A 19,371-nucleotide genomic window follows, 5' to 3' on the forward strand; every position below is an offset into this window, starting at 1 on the left:
TGACCCATTTTTTTCTCCTTTGTTAAGTATGAAGGAGAAACAAACTAAACAATTGTACTGTATATTAGTTAAACCCCAGACTGCCAATGTCAGATTAACCGAGAACAGCTAAGCTCTAACAAGTAGTCTTTCCAGGAATCTACACCAGGTCAGTATACAGGTCACCGATAATTGGCAGAGAGGAAAACAGCTCATTAATAATAATGTATGTAAGGGGCTGCCCGAGATGCCTCTGCTGGAAATTCCAGCATGTTTTTTAAATATTATTTCAGAATAGGGAAATATTTCAAATACGATGCTGTAGGTAACTGATGCAGCCTTGGTCCACATGGTCTGGTTCCAGCATTTTACTATGAGTTTAATCAGGGACACCTGAGTGTGTTATCTATACATTGGTTCTGATCAAGCTCATATCAAAACCTGGAATGGATAAAACTGCTGTGCAATAGAGGACTTTTTACCAACCTTGATGAGGGATGAAAATTAACTTTAGCTAGCACTCCATTAATGAAAATAAATAAATAAATAAATACATACATAAAATAAGTATTTGGGAGTATACAGTACTAAGCAACAGCTGACTGAATTTTATTGCTGGTATTTCTAACAGGCGTTTTATTTAATAACACAACAAAATGCCTCCTCTAATTAGGTGAAAGAGGATAGAGGAAACCTTTCTGTCATTCTAGCGAAGGTAAAAGCAAAGTGATAATCACTAGACCTGGAGGCAAACAGAAAACTGAAAATTCTCTCTCTGTTTTCTTAATTTCTGTATCTGCTAATCTACAAAATGTCTCCAAGGCGCTTTTCTTGGGAGTCAAAAATAATGATTTAAATCTTTCAGGAAGTTTTTTTTTATTATACTGTATTAGAATTTCCTAACAGTGTTTTCTAAAAGAAAATCCATTGACCTGTTGAAGGCTAATCAATCTTGAGCCTTATTTATTGGTGCTCTCTATTTTCAATATTAGAACGGCAAGCTGTAGGAAATTGTCTGGTCTATCTGTAGTACTGTCTGAGCAACCGGCACGCTGATCCTGAAAATAAAATATCACTTCTTCTCTGATCAAATGATATGACCACTCCACCTGCAATGTTCACTTCTTGGGGAAATTACTTGATTGGCTGTGGCTCTGAGTTAATGGGAGGAAGCTGCTGCACACTGCTCCAGCTGACTCCCCTGGCGCTAGTTTCTAATGATCTTTATCACAGACTCCCCTCCAGAAGGGCACAACAAGAGTAACACAATGCTGCTCCATAGAGAAACCTCATGGAACGAAAGGGATAAGCTGGGGGAACACACACACACACACAGTAGGTCCCCTGCTGAGCGATCACATTTCTCATTGGGAGAGAGAGAGAGGAGGGTGGTGGCTCATGGCTTTATAAATATGCATTAGCTAATTTGACGGGAACGCAGCTCCCAGATGAGCTTTATTTCCAGAATGCAGTTTGGGATTATAGCTGTTTGCCATTGATATCGTACCCTTTTTTAGTTGGTATTCCAGGCTCATACTCTTCTTTAATGTTCTATTAGAAGTATTGAAATGGTTGAACTAGGCCTGTAGATATGCATTACAGGCTACGAGTCCACATGTTTAATCTTGTGGACCTTACAGAAACAAACTCCTTGAGACAGCCCTGTACATAACAAGGCCCTGACTGACAAATAGATTTGAATGCATGGCTGGCTGCAAACATTACAACAGGCTTCCGAAAGGATTTTTATGGTTTTGAGCGGATGTTTTAAAAGTTTTCCTGCTCCATCCTTTAACTAGGGCTATTTTCTTTTATGCACACACATGCAGACACACACAAACACACACGTAGTCAACAATTTATCAGGTTTCATCTTTTCAGGGTCAGCTTGATCCCTGTGAGTGGGTATGCATGCATATATGTATGTATGTATGTATGTATGAAATCTAGCCCAAAAAAGAATGCCTCCTCACAGTAAACATCTTGTTTCTTTCCTTTCAATTTGCCAGTCTTGAAGGAGATGACATTCATTTTGTAGCAAATAGCTGCAGCTACCTAACTCTCCCTTTGTAAAGTAAAATATTTCTCAGCAAGAACAGAGTCAATACAAAAAGAAAAAAAAAGAGATTGAATTCTGTGCGCCTCTGATAAGATGCTCAAATCTAGACGACAATTTGAGGCTATTTCGAAATGGGTGGCTGTTTGAGAGATGGGGTTGGCCAGTGTGAAAATTACTCAATTAACCTGTTAAAATAAATAAATAAATAAAAACTCAAGAGAACAAAATTGGAGTTCTCTGTTTGTTGCCTGCTATGAAAATGAAAATGTCAGTCTGGCACTCCATTTAGAGATTTAGCAAGACACATACCTTGTACCTGTTCAATAAAATAATATACTTAAACCACTGTAGAGTTAAAGCCAGGGTACTAGGCCACTGCTAACCCAGTAGATTCAAGTTTATATATATATATATATATATATATATATATATATATATATATATATATATATATATATATATATTCAGAATCAGGGAAAAAAAAGGAATGTCACAGCTTTAACCATTCAGGGATCTTAATAACCCAAGTGTGCTGTAATCCCATTCGTAGCTAAAGCCCCGTCTTTACATATCCCACAATGTGTACAACCGGCATCCTTTAATGTCCTTCCTTTCTGACTGATTAATGCTTCAGCCCTACTGGGAAACATGTGCACAGCAAATTGTGACTACAGTGTGCACATCATACAGCAATATATATTGCCAGCTTTTCTCAAGGAGAGGCGCTTCTCACATTTCACCCAGCTTCTGCCTTGTTTTCTGATATCTTTGCAATTTAACTAATCCCAGCAGACCGTTTCATAACATAATGAATCCACCATATACTCATTAGATGCTCTGCGAAATCACAAAAGTCCACAACTCAGTTTATTCCCAGTTGCACCATCTAAGTCGTGTTGACTCATTGCATGCATTAGATTAGCATACATTACGAGTCTTATAATACTTACCAAGCCACTGTATTCTTATGGGGCTTGTAAATAATATGGCCAGCTCCGGAGCAACCCAGCATTATACTGTAACAGTGATAACATAATATCCTTTATTAGTTTCATTCATTTTAAAGCTATATTCTGCAACTTACAGATTGGATTAATATCATACAGTAGCAAATACTGTACTATCTAATCCTACACTGTTAAGACTGTAGCAATGCAAGACACTGCTGATAAACGAGAGAGAGAGAGAGAGAGAGAGAGAGAGAGAGAGAGAGAGAGAGAGAGGGAGGGAGGGAGAGGGAGGGAGGGAGGGAGGGAGAGAGAGAGAGAGAGAGAGAGAGAGAGAGAGAGAGAGAATGAACAAAGATGATGTTTATTATCTTCCCCGCTCATTAGCCCTCGGAATGGTAATTTAATTGCAGCAATATTCTTACTCTCCAGATGCAGTTTTTTGGTATTATTAAAAAACACATCTTGGTTTACGACACAACCTCCTCTGAAGATGAGGGACAAGAGCAGAACTCCCCCATGCATATATCCAGTGTGTTAATATATTCTGTTCAGGAATGCCATTAAAAATGATCACATGAACTTACTGGTCAACTTGCTCTTAACAGCCAGATTTCCAGTACTTTTGGTGACCAGTTCATACAAGTTTCACAGTAATTATTTAACACAATAATGTAGTTTTAGCAGAGTTTAGACTGGTATGCGATACACACTATGCACAAATGTATTTCTATAATCAATTGATAAAGCTTAAACTGGTTAAAACAGAGAGGCTGAAATGATTTTAAAAAATGGATAGTTGGGAGACTCCCTGGAGAGCTTTTGTTTACAAAAAGCGACACACTTTTAATTTGTTTTATTAAGAGCTTGTTTCCGTTTCAGTTCCATAGCCCTGTATTGTGTCTGCAGTGTATCCACTGCTCAGTGTAAGTGGATGCTTTGTAATATGGAGAAATAAGCACATGTTTGCAAAGGGCCATTCAGTGTCCAATCAGCTGACTTATTAAGCCATTCTTAAAGCGATAATTGACCCTTGATGCAAGGAGCGCAATTCCTCACAGATAGAAGCAGTGGTAAGATGGATGGCACTTTAGCTGCTGTAAAACAAGAGCGGCTGAAATAACAACATAACAACTGTCTTGATTGCAGCTAGTGTACATTCATCCTAAAGGGTGCTGCATTATTTTCTGCTTGTTTAATCTCACAGTGAGTGGCTCCAGAAAAAAAAAAAATACATTCACTGATTTATTTGCCTAGATGCTTCCTGGCTTGCTGCTGGAGACAGGCACTGCCAGTAGCTGGGTACATACAGTATCTGACACTTGAACTTGAAAGGAACCACGTTCTTAAGTATTGTCTTTGGAGACCAATGAATCTGTTAACTTCGGTCCAGGAGTGTGATTAGAAATCTCGGGAGCTCAGGCATTGGAGAAGAAAAATTGACCACTAAAAAGAAAAAAACGAAAGTAATTGTCAATGCTTGCGAAATACCCCTGGGACTGATCCACCTTTTAACCCTAATATTATATGATCCATACCGATCAGGGGGATGCAGCGGTCAGGAAAGAGTGTACAGCACTTGCCTATTCTGTGCACATTCTGTGGCTAAATACATGTCTGCCAAGCTTATACGATGTTCAATAGTAATCGCTTTACTTTGAACACATTCTGCAAGCAATACTGTGCCACTGTGCTGATTTAGACACCTATTAGCACTACTGCAAAACATTATTTAAAAAAGGGTGTACATTTTAAAAACGACACGCATATAATTAAAAAAATATATGCAAATGCAATAATCAATCAGACGAAACGGCAAAACATTAAGATTAAAATAAGGAGGTCGATTTCAGTGTGAGCGTTAGCCCCATAAACCAAAGCCTAGCACATCGCTGTATGATTTACTACACATGCTCTATATGTCTTAAATCCAATAAACAACATTAAATGTCATGGATTACAGTGGATTAACACAGACATATCTCAAGAAATACAATAACTGCTAATAGGTTTACATGGTAATTGCATGGACAATATTACGCATAATATATTGCTGGAAATCTTTTGAATGGCCAAGCAATTTGTAAGTAACTTACATGAACATGTCTCAGAAAGTTCTCAATATCACACAGGAATCTTTGTCTTGAATACCATCTGTCTGTAGAGATGCAGAGGTAATGGAATACCCTCTTAGGTTCTAGAATTGCAAAAGTTTATAAAGTAGGCATCTCTCTAACATGCCATTTTAGATTACTGTTTGTAGAAAGCAAACATGCAAGGCACAGGAGGAGCAGAGTGTCACACATCATTAGAAAATGGCAAACGCCCCAGAAGACTTATGATCTGGCTGCGTCTGGCTGGGAGCGACTGGTGACAGATAAGAGAATATAAGATTGTTAATCAATACAGATAGTAACCCAAACACTCAATGCAGGAAGTGATCAAGCTGCATCGATACAGCAGCACACAAGACTTGCATAAGATGGATGTGCACCAATTAATGGGGGTGTTCTGAATAAATGGACCACGCCCAATACAGTACCTACACTATGCTATTAAATTAGTATACACCTGCATCTCACTCTGTTAACAATAGCTTACCAATCAGTAATGCCACAATGTGTCCACCATGTAACAATTAACAATGTACAGTACATTGGGAGGTAAAAGATTACATTACATTTGATTAGTTAGATCAATTTGGCACGCCTGCCAGATAAACATAAATAGGGGGGAATTGACAATGCACCTAACCCCAGCTACCCGTTCTACACAATATTATTTTTGTAAAGTTTTCGTAATGCAAAAAAAGCTTTACTGAACCTGGTAAGTGCATGATTCATTTGCCAGTTTGCAGTTAGCTGTGTGAATTCCCTGGAAATTGAGAAGCTACCATGACAGCAACCTTCAGGCAGCTTGGCTCATTCTTTCTTATTCCCAGCGGTAGCGGCGCGCCTGAATTATTCAGCTGGTGCTCTGTTCATGGTTCCTGTGAACGATCAAACACACAGGCAGGAGCGCACTGCTGTAAACCTCTGCCATGTCTATAAGAGATTCCAGCGAAATACAAAAAGAAATGTGCTGAGCTACCTGTATCCACAGTATATGTTTGAGTCATAAAAGTGTGGTTAACCACAAGGGTTGATTGGCTTGGTTGTTGATACACAGTGCTCAGTGACTACTTCTAATCATTCCACGCACAACTTCACACGAGAACATCCATTATCACGCACATTAGTTTTTATTGTACTAGATTTGAGCGGTTTAACAGATGGAGCCCAAACTGGAAAACATACTCACCACTTCTTATTTATGCAGTGTTTGTTCTATCCTTTAAAGTTTAGTTTTGACTGCAATTAATAATACTGTACATGCACTAAAAAAAAAAAAAAAAAAAACTACTGTAGCTATCCTTTAACTGCAATATGTATTCATTCCAATGGAATCCTGAAATTGCATCCACAGAGTGCTTCATCCATTTCCAGGACAGTGAGATCAGAACACTCCCTAACAAAGCAGTCCGGTCACTTTGCTACTGCTTGAGGAGTTGCCAATACAGTACAACGAACGCACAGGCTAGCATGTCTACCTGGTGTCTGGATTCCATCCCACTGAACAGCTGTGACATTAACCGAACCGCCCTGCAAAGAACCAGAAAGCAACGTCCCTTTAGCAGCTATTACAAGTAACTGTACAAATACGCTGGTCTCTAGTTGATTGCATGCCTGGTCGTCTACAGGCTTTGATCTAGACCTAGAGTTCCAATGTCTGCTTGCCCAATTTCCTCCCAATGTTTCATGTGGAAACAGCTGTGGTATATTATTTCTATCGTAAAAGACGGAAAAAATGAGCATCTACAAAACGTGAAAGTTTAAGCACCAAAATAAAAGAGATTGAAAGATCAACCTAATTACATTGGCTTCTTCCATGCCAAATCATCTCATCAATTTTATTAAATTATCGTGGATTATAATTTAGTCCATGCTATAATCCCCCAAATTGCATTCATTATTTTCATGGATACAGAGGTGTCACTGTATGTACTATGAGTGCATATATAAGTATGACCACTATGGGCAGCAACCCAATTGTGATGAAATGCAACATTATCTGGGTACTGATTATTTCTCAAACTCATTATGTAATCATAATGTAGCAGCCCAAAAAGGTATTTAATAATTCAAGGCCAACATTTTAAAATGAAATCCCCCAACTCCAATATTTTATTTCCAGTCTACCCTGAACTGCAGAAATGTGAGAATATCATTACTCTACGATGTCCACTCCTGACATACTCCAGCAGTCTCATCAGCTAAACAACTTCCAATCAATGATACTGAACTCCCAGCAGCAGTTTCGAAGTGTGGAGCTAAAATCAAAGATAGGCTCTTGTCCTTTTTGTGTCCCTCATGTCCTCTTCGTTCTCATTTCTAAGGTTATTCCCTGTTTTTCTTTCACGGCTTTTGTTGAAAATGAATATATACTTTGCGCATGTACTGTTTGTGTGGTCTGGACATCAGCTTATTAAGTCATGTCTACAAACTTATCATCACAGCTGCACTACTCAATGGAAAATAAAGCTTTACTCCATTTTCAGACTCAACAGAAGGAACTGAATACTCTATGTACCATTGTGATTTAAACTAAATGGTATTCATTTCTGAACACCAGGACCCTGGTTCCACACGCGGTGGTCAATGGTTTGTTGCTTTTACTCACACAAGTCTTCCTTTGCTCTTTAGTTTTCCTTTGGTTTAAAGACCATCGTGATCTGGCTTACAGCACCCAGGAGGTGTGTCAGCGGGACACGCCCACCTGCTGCTTAGGCGTCCATCTCCAGCTGCTTTTCCCCGCAGCCAAATTCAGCAGGTAGCGAGCTCCAGACAGGGTGTCCGACTCTCATCTGAGAACGCTGCCTCTGTCTCAACAGGGTACGCCCTGAATACTGTAAATATGTCCTTATATATATATATATATATATATATATATTCTGGGTACAGCACTGACAGTAAGTTATGTTATCTAAATCCACAAAACATAAAACCATGTGATGCAACTGTTTTATTTATTTATTTATTTATTTTAACCTGTTAATGCACAGGCTGCACTATATCAGTAGATCAGATCAAACGAGTGGAACAAGAAGAGGGTCGTTAACATTACATCAGATTTCCAGCCATTCTAAACGTGCTCTGCCATTAAAGCCAGGCTGAACTGTTACAACTAACAAACAATAGTGAGACGTAATGTACTGAAGCTATTCAGTCATAACAGAATGGCTACCTTGTGATGCACTAAATAGAGAACAATCAAATTAAACATTCCACAAAAACATGCAAATAGATGCTGTTTGCTTCAGTGGAGTTCATCAGTGCCTGGTACTGTCTGTCTTCTTGGCAGGAGGCAATGTAATGTCACCTAGAGCTTTATCTTGTTTAAACACCATTATCTGGCTGAAAAATGTAAGGTGATGCAATGCACTTTGTTAGTTTTTAAGAGAAATCATTTGAATTATTTAGGCACCAACCTCACTAGCTTTAAATTAATGAGTTTACCTGTGATAGATAATGCATTGTGACTCATTTCAACTACTCCTGTATACATTTTGCACTTCATTTTAGATAGCGCTATTGTTCGTTCTGTAAATTACAATAAACAAGGAATCACAGCACCACAGATGAGTATCCACTTCATAGTGAGTGCTTCTTCAATACAGAACACACACACACACACACACACGCACACACGCACACACGCACACACACACGCACACACACACACACTGCATTACGTATTCCAGATCCATAGGATAATAAATTGAGTTCCTCACTGAACTAACGAAGCACTGCGTTCAGGGAAATGCCTGAGAATTAGCAGCCCTAAGGCACTTGCTGAGCACTGATACTCTGAACCCAGCCGGTAGTCAGTAACTTCGACCAGGAATAACAAACTTCAAAGGGAGCCAAACGGCTCAAAACTAAATGAGGAAATCAATGAGATAATCTGTCACCAGAAACGGGGAAGAATAACAAATTACTGCACCATTCATAAGCATTAGGAAGTGACTACAGAAGAAGAAGTTTGTAATAAACGACAATGAAGGTTGGTCGTCTATTATTGCAGGCAACAAGGCATCTGAGACTCAGTGAGTCCCTTTTCAAACAGCATGCTTAAAAATGCAAATGCGCAATTTGGCTTTTTAATATTTGAATTGCCCACTGCTGCTAGGACCTGTCTGACATACTGTGTATTTATTATGACAAACTCAAAGAATTAAACACAGCTATGCAAATGTGTTGGGGCTGTTCAGACAACTCAGACTGTAGACACAGGCATGTGCACAATCTAGCTCATTAAAATGAAAGGTTAACAGTATCCCCCAAGGAAGCTAGATTTGGCACACTACTCATTTTTTTGTCAAATTCAATGACAAAAGTTTCAACTGTAAGTCTGTCTCAATGTCTTTGTATTTGCACAATTTAACTTGAGTTGTATGTAGTTATTATAGTTGTAGTTATTAAGACTGTAGATATGCATAATAGAGGAAGAATGTAAACGTTTTGTCTTCACGGTTGCTTATTGTTAAAACTGCAAGGCGATTTAGGGTTGAAACAATAGGAAAAGGTTAAGTAGCTGCACTTGCAGAAGCCTTAACACTGGCACTTTCAGGTTTCCTAGAACACAGCACACTAACAAAGCTAATACTATAGGGAGTGCATTCTCAAAGCCTTAGGGCATAAGCAAACACCATTACAATATTAGCACAACCCTCATAGTAACCCTGTTGTTAATCTGACCTGACAAGCCTGTGTTCCCTCAATTCTCAGCCCTGAAGTAACTGCCCCCCAAATATAAATGGAAGTCCACTACGTACCCTTGCTGTCTGTCAGGTAACACATGGCCTCTGGCATCTCATAAACTTACTGTAGCAGCAAACTAGCCATTTCAGATTGTGCTCATTCTTGACTAGTTTTTTAAAGGTCAATCACAGCATTCACATATTGCTCCGTTAAAAATAAAAAATAAATGATAATAAAAAATCTTAATATCAATACATATTATATTTCCAAAGATTTACCACTGGAAAATGTGCAGATATGCTTAATTCTGTTAACATTTAAGTTCCATTTATTTCACCACAACTGCATCACAATACTGCCCTGCTGTTTTGTTTTTTAATAATACAAGCCAGATTGCTTGAAGCCATTCAGAAGATAATAAACATAATGATGTCTGGTCGACAATAAGGTTTGTATGGGTTCTCTGTCACACAAACAAAACCTACATGCATATTTTATTGACATCAGCTCTAAAAACACCTACATGTACAGTACCTATGGGCTTACTCTGAAGGATTAGTGCCGTTCATTTGTCTGATTTCTTGGAGATAACAAAGTTTAAGTTATTCCCTACACACCATTTTAACATCTCGGCAGAACATTTACAATTTTTCATTGAAAAGAAAACTTGTAATACGCAGTTTATCCCATTTCATAAGATACAGAATCTGACACCAACACCAACCCAAGGAGGCTAAGCTTTACAGATTTTAAAAGCTAATGGACATTTAGCCTGCTCACCTGAACTGCAGATCAACAAGGAGCAATAGAGCTCTGCTTTCCAACTTTATGGCTGTATCATCCTACAAGGGCCTCACAGTTTACTAAAACTTGACTCAATAGTAGCAACTACACTAAGCCAGATCTTTACATAGTTCTCATTTAATTGAACATTTGATGCATTCTTACCACTTCCTAATACTTAAGAGTACAGATTCCCCTTGCAGCCTGTTCAAACCCATTAGATACTACTAATGAGCTATATTAGTGGTTCAGTGAGTCATATAAATGTACTGTATGGCTTGTGAGATATTAATGCCTTGCTATAAAGTACTTTACGAAGGGGTGTTGGGGATTCAGTTATCTTTCTGGGCTCAACATTTCTGTCCAGGTTAGGCACCTGTGACTCAAGACATCCCTAGAAACAGGCTGCTAGCATCACTGTGGATTTAACCACTACAAAGCACTACCTTCAGTGGAGTGTACAATATAACATTTCCATTAGTGCATCATTTCTCTGCCCTCAGAAGCAGCTACTGTAAAACTCCCACATTCTGGTTTCAGAACAGCTTGCAATGCACCAGTATCCTCCAACAATAAATGTCCTATTAAAGCCAATGATGATTTATGAGCGAGGCGACCAGTACTTGTAACTCACATAATCATGCAAATACCATCTCTGGATTACTGCAGATATCTGTAAATACCCATGTTGAATGTTGTTGCATTCATTCGTATTAAGCATTGGCAGAATCTCTGGCAGACTGGATTTTGATAGCTGCCCATTGGTTATTTTAAAGACAAAGCTGATTAAGATTAACCTCCATTTTAAAGACTTTGGTGACCCCCAGATAAATGAACTGCTACTGTTGCTTCTGGGTCAGGACATTATTATAACATGAGTTTTTTCCCACACCTTCTGGTTAGACTGCATGGTTATTTATTCAAGGTAAGAAACAACTTCTGAGGCCTGATTGTTCTATAAATTACACCAATGCTTGAAAAGTCTCTGAGATTTACTGTATGGGGGTTCCATGGTCCTGTCTGCCTTGCTGATGAATTTGAATGATGTTGTACAAAGACAAATTCACAACCTCAAATCAAAACTCAAGGTGGGCTTGATTTTGAATTAATAAATCCTCTTAATAGCAAAATACTCAGAGTAATCCGATCAACGGTAGCCTGGAACTAGGAAAACAACTCTCATTTCGTGTTATACCCTTCCTGTTTAGGGATTTGGTATTTAGTGATTTCTGCAGTTGCCAAGTCAAGGGAACTGTGTCAGAAGCTATTTACTTTAACTGCAGCTACACAAAATGACCCAACGCATACAAATGCCTCCCGCAGTGGGCTTTTCAAATAAGCATCAATGATTAGGCTTAGGGAGATTATCTCTCAGTTGAGTTAGACGCTCAGAATATTGACCCTTTGGACAATGCAGCAGCCCTGGGATGTAGCTGTATTAGACAGGCTCTTGCAAACTGCATGCCTGACAATCCAGTAACCTTGCCTGATTTTCCAATCAAGGTGCTTTCCAAGGGATAATGCCACTTGGCAAACATCCCCTCCTGTCACTACTGATTCTGCTGTTTTCATTGTTACAGTGTATGTTTGGTTTCAAATTTAAAATTAATATCTTAAGCTGAATAACTTCACCACTGGTGATTTATTTATTTATTTATTTATTTTATTTCTACAGGTTTCAATGAAAAACCAGGGAAGGGTAAACCTTGTTCAGTCCTCTTTACATGTTAATGTTTACCATAAAACTGTACAAGAAGTTAGTTGTGGATTTCTCTACTTCAGGCACCATTGGGAAGTGTTATTTGTGCTCAACGACTTTTCTGGTCATGGTTTCTATGTAGTTTGAATGTTTCTTTAATTATGTTGAGGTACAGCGGATGTGTTCTGAAATTGCACTACACATTACACTTTTTAACCAGGAAACCCACTGAAATGGTGTAGGCCTCAATTTTAATATTCTAATTCCATGTTGCCAGGATGAAATAGTTCAAGAAAGACCTGCAAGCGGCAAATATGCAGCAACTGATTTGGTTGCACAGTCCCACGCATTAGGCCCATGGTCTTATTATAGAAGCAGGGAAATGAGTTGCAGTATTTCCCCTGTGCGTGGAATTGAGATTGTCCTTTGAGAAAAAAGAATGAAGAATGAACACTGTTAACGGTTTTACTGTTCTCACAAGAAATGACTATTCGTTTTGGTTGGGTCCTTATACCCGATTACCATTGTTACTCACTGGAGGTTTCTAAAGTGGTTATGTTTGTTCTGCAAAAAAAGATTCTAAACGCTATCAGCTGCTAGAAGTATTCTACTTCTACCCCCCCCCCCCCCTTTACCAACCAGTTTAAACATACAATGCAGATCCAAAACAGGTGTCTTGAGCATATCATTAACATTGCATTCCACTTACCCGAAAGCACTGATTAAAAGGATGAAGGTCAATACCAGTGGCACTGCTGGATTTAGGAATCAAAGTCATTTACAGTTATCCCATCGCCACAATCCACTGCATCCCTCCCAGCGGTGTTTGATTAAGAAGGATTAGAGCAAACAGTCTCTCTGTAAATCCACGTAGTATTTGCAAGACACCTCCAGCCGAGAGCAGGAGTCGAGTTTATGACATTGCACTAAATAACCACCCTGCGCTGGTGCTGGGACTGGGGCTGTGGAGATGAAACACTGTTTCAAAAAATAAAAAAAGGAGGAATGGCAGCGGCTTGCTTTACACTCTGCATTCTACCACCCACCTGAACCAAATGAGCCCTGACACAAGTCATAAGAGATTAAGAACACAAAGCCCTTCGGCAGTAGAGCTTGGACACCCAGTCACACTCATACAAAAGCTCCATTAAGATTTTACCACTGAAGTTCTATCCCCCATGCTGCTTTCTCTACACTCTCACATGCTCAGTATTACATGCTCTTGGTGCTGTTATAAAGGGAAAGAAAATCACTACTTTATTGCAGGATGAACTGTGACCCAGCGGATCTAGCTATCAGTTAGATGTCCTTGTTTCGTACAGGTTGCTAATACTACTCCTGTTGTGAACTAAATAGGTTGTGAACACAGAACGGCACCTGCAGATTATAATGAAGTACTGTATTAGGAAACATTGCCATGGTGATCACATACACATAGTTTGGATTTAGTAGAAGACACCAGGCAGTTCTATTAGGATCTCCAGTGTCTGTGCTTGGTTTTTGTAAAATTGTTTTAAATAGCAAACACCACCTAAGTCTTTAAGCAGCTGATGTATTCAATGTAAAATGCTGTGTGGTTACTAACCAATGTCATGATTACAGTAAAGGCTGAAGTGCCTGCATATCTCAAATGCAGCTTGAGCTCATCTTAAATCTCTACATCGCATCCATCACTGAAGGATTATTTGATTCCCCCTCCCCACCCCCATATTATAAATAGCACAGACTAGCTTTTTTGAGGATTGAAAAAAGCTACACAACCAAATTTTGACCTGGAATCAACCCAACCTTGCTGCCCTTTGCACCTTACAATCTTGAGATAGTTAATATAAATGCAGGGTATACTTCAGTAATACAGGTCCATGCATGCAGTGCAGTGCTTGACAAGCTGGCCCTGTCTATCAATTGAATACCTTTCAACTCACAACACAATATTAATGACGCTGACAGCTTCAATTCCCATGGTCCCTCTGGAAACCTGACCTTCCTCAATAAAATACAATCATGATGCATAAATAATACATATCTGGAGCCGATTCACTCTCTGTGTAAAGAGAGTGTAGAGCACGCCTCTTTTGATCCTACATAAATTCAGGCTACTGCAATGGAAGATGCAATCAATGAGCTATTTGGGCTAATAAAGTGATATAAACATAAACTGGGTACTACTGTTTTATTTTAAGAACAAAACAATATGCATCGCTTTCTTGTATAATAATCCCACAGCATTTTTGATTTTGGCAAAAATAGTTTTCGATTTCAACCAAAGCTAGCAATTCACTGGAATATATAAACGTGGTTTGTGTGATTTGAAGCAACCTGCAATGCAGTACATTATGTAGGATCAGGTTTAATACCAGATACCGCACAGTGCATCTTTGTCTCTGCCATCCTGCTTACATCTATGGTCAAAAGTTTTGTTTCAACCTGTAGAATTAAAAAATATTGAATTTCCATTAACTCAGAAAAATTTGACATTTTCGAAATCTAACATGAAATACTGTACTACTATTAAGGCTTCCAGTAGCCTTTTTGTGATATCATTTTGTAGTTTCTTTGATTACATGATGTTAAATCTAAATTATGGTTATATAGTTTTTTTTTTGTTTTGTTTTTTTTAAAATTATGACTCAATCCTAAACTTCTAGATGATGCAAAACATTTGGCCATAGCTGGAAGTTGAAGGACTTAAAATGGTTTCACAGATCTAATGTTGAAAGTGCGCTACATCGGATTTAAAACTATCACACAGAACACCTGCTGGGAAACTTGTAAGAAAGTACCTGAAATCCTTCCTTTTTATAAATAAGAAATGAACACCACTGAGATATCCCTACTGCTTAAAAAAACACACACAGGAATTCAAACCCAGGTGATTTTCTTCAAGCGTTACCGGCCAACACACATTAGACCATTTTGAATAAGGTTTAAGACATCTTATGTAACTGTATATACTTTCATGGGTGTGCACACTCCACAATGAAATGCCCTGCGTTTCAAGGAATACGTCATACACTGAATCTGTAAAATGTTTCTGCGACAACTTTTCATGATCAGCAGTGGCAGCTAATGATTTCTTGCAGGCACAACAGAGATGGGCATCATTAGTCAGCGACAACAATGACAAGAAAACAGGTGGCATGTCATTTCTGTTAAAAGGGATTGAAAACATTTTGACAATCTAGAAGTCTAAAGGAGATGAAATTGAAACCTGTACAGTATCTCTGAGGGAAAATCATTTTCAGGCTGTAAATCCCCCCATACCCCTCCCTCCACACTCTCCTCTCTCTCTTATTCTCCTCCAATTTCATGAGCATGTGTACATTTCATCAATTCCTTCAATTACCAATGACCTTCAAGCATTCGCTCTCTACCAGCAAACTGCAACACAATTCCTAAGATTACTTGTCTGTCTTTCTTTAGGATGAAAAGACGTCTTTCTTCCTGGACAACAGTTATCCTCTTAAGCTCGGTAAAATGAAAGTTCTGATGTGTGCCTCTAGTTGCAGACTGAAGTCATTTGGTAAATTCAAATAACCAATCCAAGATTGTTTGGGGATTTTTATTTTTATTGAAAGAACTCAGTCCAGACTTTGGCTGGGACCAAATCAAAACTTTGACAACCCGCTAATCGCACCTAACAAAACTGTATTTAATAGCATTTTCTTTTTATAAGTAGAAGAAATAAGATACTTACAAAAAAAATAAAAACGCTAATAAATACAGTTTTGTTAAGTGCGTTAAGTGCGGGTTGTCAAAGTTTTGATTTGGTCCGGGCCTTGGTTTCCTACAAGATTTTCAGAAATTATTTTGATTTTGGACCATTTTTCCACTTAAAATACCATCAAAAGTCAAAACAAAATAAACTGAGCCTCAAAAGCCTACCTGTTTTTATCAAACACAGAGAAATAGTCAACATCCACTGTTGCCTGTTTATAGTCTTTCCAAGACCTGCACAACTTGCAATTGGTTATTCAGATCACTGAGACTTATCTGCAGCGCTGTGTGTCAAACAGAGGTTCCCTTGCTAGAAAGAACCAAAAAGCAGGGAATTTGAATTTGGGTTGGTTTATTTTCTACATGCCTCAAAGGAGACAAGATATCTTCAAATAATACAGCCCTCTGCTCCTGGGGTCGGTTTATATTTTCACTCAAGGCGACTGAATGGCAACAAACCCATTGGAAAAGGCAGCCATATAATGGAATGGTGGTTCATGAATACTGAATAGGGGATTGTCATGGATTTGCCAGCGGATTTTGGATTAAGTGTCTACGGTGTGTATAACACAGTTTTTTTTTTTTTAATATTGCAGTTTTACTGTGTGTGTGTTTTGGGAATGGTAAATGGCTTAGCCGTCTAGTTTAGTAGGTTAGATCCTGAAAAGGTTTAGTTAGCACTCCTAGGTGGAGTTAGGCTTTTTTTGTTACAGTGTTTTGTTTAAACCTTTTGTGTTTGTTAATAAAAGTGCGCAGGAAAGTGCTGAACTACAGTTTCTGTGTCTGGGTCAACTATTTAAAGGGTGCAAACCAGCCTTGGCTGGGGGCTTTGTCACTATATATATATATATATATATATATATATATATATATATATATATATATATATATAAAAATAACTTTATTTTTAAAACATGCACATTTTGTTTGTAGAACACTGAAGAAGCATTCACATTAATACCACTGCATTTCCAGTAGCCCATCACTTCAACAGTGATCATCACACTGCTGAAGACACCACAGTCTGTGTGATCAATCAGTGCTATGGAGCAAATGTTGCTCAGAAACAAAAGGAACGAATTTATCTTCAAATTGGGAACTTTGGAACCTCTGGGAACGAACATTCTATTCTAATAATCATCCACAGAATTTTTGTATAACTACAAATCTTGAATAAAATATATACCTAATGCTTAAAGACTAATATTAGCAGAAAGAGTGAGACTCTGCACCCCCCCACTCCCCCATTTGTAACTTTAATCTTTCTCCTTTCAAAGAAAATTGTGCAGATTTTTAGTTTTGAGTAAACAGCTTTAGAAACTGCCCCTATTGTCACATCATGGTTTTCCCAAATTGCTGTGTTCAAATATTAAAAAACAGACAATATCCTATTTTCTATAAAATCATCTGCTTAAAAACAATATTCTAATAAACACACTTTGTAAAATAAATCCCAAACCGGCTTTCCTAATATATATATATATATATATATATATATATATATATATATATATTTATCCACTTTCAACTAGAAAACAAAATACAATTATAAATATTATCATTGCCTATACTGTACTATCATTTTGAAACACTTTGGGCCCGGTTTACTAAGCTTTTGTGCCACCTAAAAGTTTTTTTTTTAAATAGAAAACTGCTACTGTATTGTAATGCTTCAAAACTTACCTATATTGTTATTTTCAGAGTCTGACACATCTGGCCCTACAGCTCAATGGAAATTTGCTCTTGAAACTTTATCAAAACAGATCTTACACCCAAAATCGTACAACAAATATTGACCTGACATAGCCTGTTACAGTAATGTTGAATAATGAATGTAAATGCATGTCACAGGGTGCTGCCAGAAAAAAATAAAATTAATTGAAAAATTACAAAAATCAAAAGAACAGGAATCTATATAAAAAAAATAAAATAAATAAAGGTATTTTAATGTGTTCTAAATATGTTCAGTAAAAAGGAGTTTATGATTTATTGAGTATAATCCATCTCTGGTAGAGCTGTACTCAATAACCTTCAGGCTGTTTCAGATAATTTCCTTAAGACTTCATTAGATTAGAAATGCTGGAGGAAATGAACCAAAAACATACAAAATGCATTTCCTGAATAATAGTGAAGACAAGATCACAGGGCTAACTCTACCACACGCGCAGTCATGGATCAGCGCATGCCTGTGTCAGCAAGCTTGGACGCTGTTTTCAGCATTGCACTGTGAGGCAATAATGATTCAATATTATTATCTTATATTATATATTAATTTTCTTTTGCATTTTACGATTGCTTTGTCTCCAGGCAGTCAGTGAATAAAATAATACTTATTGAAAATATTTTTAAAAAGAAACTGTGAATTATACATTAATATATCTTAATTAGCTGCAATGTGCCTTACAACTGAGTGCTCTGATTACAAATGTCAAAAAGATAGAGCATGAAATGTCCCTGTCTTTATTCAGCGGCTGCACTGCAGTGTTGCTTCATGCTACAATAATCTGATGCCCCCGGCACGGAATCTTGCCATTACAATGTCTCATCAAATTAGTGGCACAGATACAGGACGGGCATCTATTTCTTAACCACGTTGTATGTTTTGTTATTAAGTAGAACACGGAATGAAATACTGCCCAGAGCAATCTATACAGATGACCTGGAAGCAATGCTTTGCTTAGCTGTACAAATAAGAGCTTGATTTATAAGAACAATCTCAATGCAAATCTAAAGCACTCAGTGTCTCTCTCTCTGTCTAGCTTGGATGGCCTATAGAAATACTGAAGGCTTGTTCCAAAATCTGCAGATTTGAGTTTTTGTGTAACGGGAGGTCAGACTGGGATAAAATCCATTCAGGTAAAAGTGTTCGCCTCTGGCAAGCATTAAACAATTCATTTGAACCTTGATTTTATTGTATACACACACGCAAACAACTACACTAAAACATGGTGACATTGAAAGATAGAAATCCTGCTGATTTAATAGATCTAATTTAGATGGGGAAGTTGCTAGAAATGAGTTAGTTAGGTAAAGTCCAAAGAAAGCGTCAGCCACTCTTTATTGAACAATTATTTGTGACAATATAAATCATGTCGTTATTGGGTCCTATCAGCAGCATCTTCAGTACACTTACTGTCAACTTTGATGTTGTGGGCCCTACATAAAAAGAATGCACAACACAGCTAATGTATTGCTCAGCTGGCAAAGAAACTGTTATACCACAGTCACATGCTACTATAGGTGACCCAGAAAGGCCATCATGATTAGGCGATGCATTGTATGGTGACACCTGTCATACAGGAGACAACACGCAGCAACACGTTCTTGAGTTGAATCAGTCTTGCATTTTAAAAGACAATGTGGCAACAGTTAAAACATAGGCGTGCA

At 38.0% G+C, this 19,371-nt stretch overlaps 1 protein-coding gene across 5 annotated transcripts in view; it reads right to left on the reverse strand.

The window, feature by feature from the left end:
- LOC131702889 (disabled homolog 2-interacting protein-like) overlaps positions 1-19,371 on the reverse strand; it is a 237,203-nt gene that overhangs the window by 69,199 nt on the left and 148,633 nt on the right. The window contains exon 1 of one of the 5 annotated variants that reach the window (XM_059005250.1): positions 2,989-3,054. The exons of the other annotated variants lie outside the window; for them this stretch is intronic. The gene's annotated coding sequence lies outside the window, so the exon portion shown is untranslated. Of the gene's footprint in view, positions 1-2,988; positions 3,055-19,371 lie in introns of those variants that run through there. 5 annotated transcript variants of the gene reach the window in all.

The sequence above is a fragment of the Acipenser ruthenus genome, chromosome 31 (assembly GCF_902713425.1).
Source record: "Acipenser ruthenus chromosome 31, fAciRut3.2 maternal haplotype, whole genome shotgun sequence".
Taxonomy (NCBI): Eukaryota; Metazoa; Chordata; class Actinopteri; order Acipenseriformes; family Acipenseridae; genus Acipenser; species Acipenser ruthenus.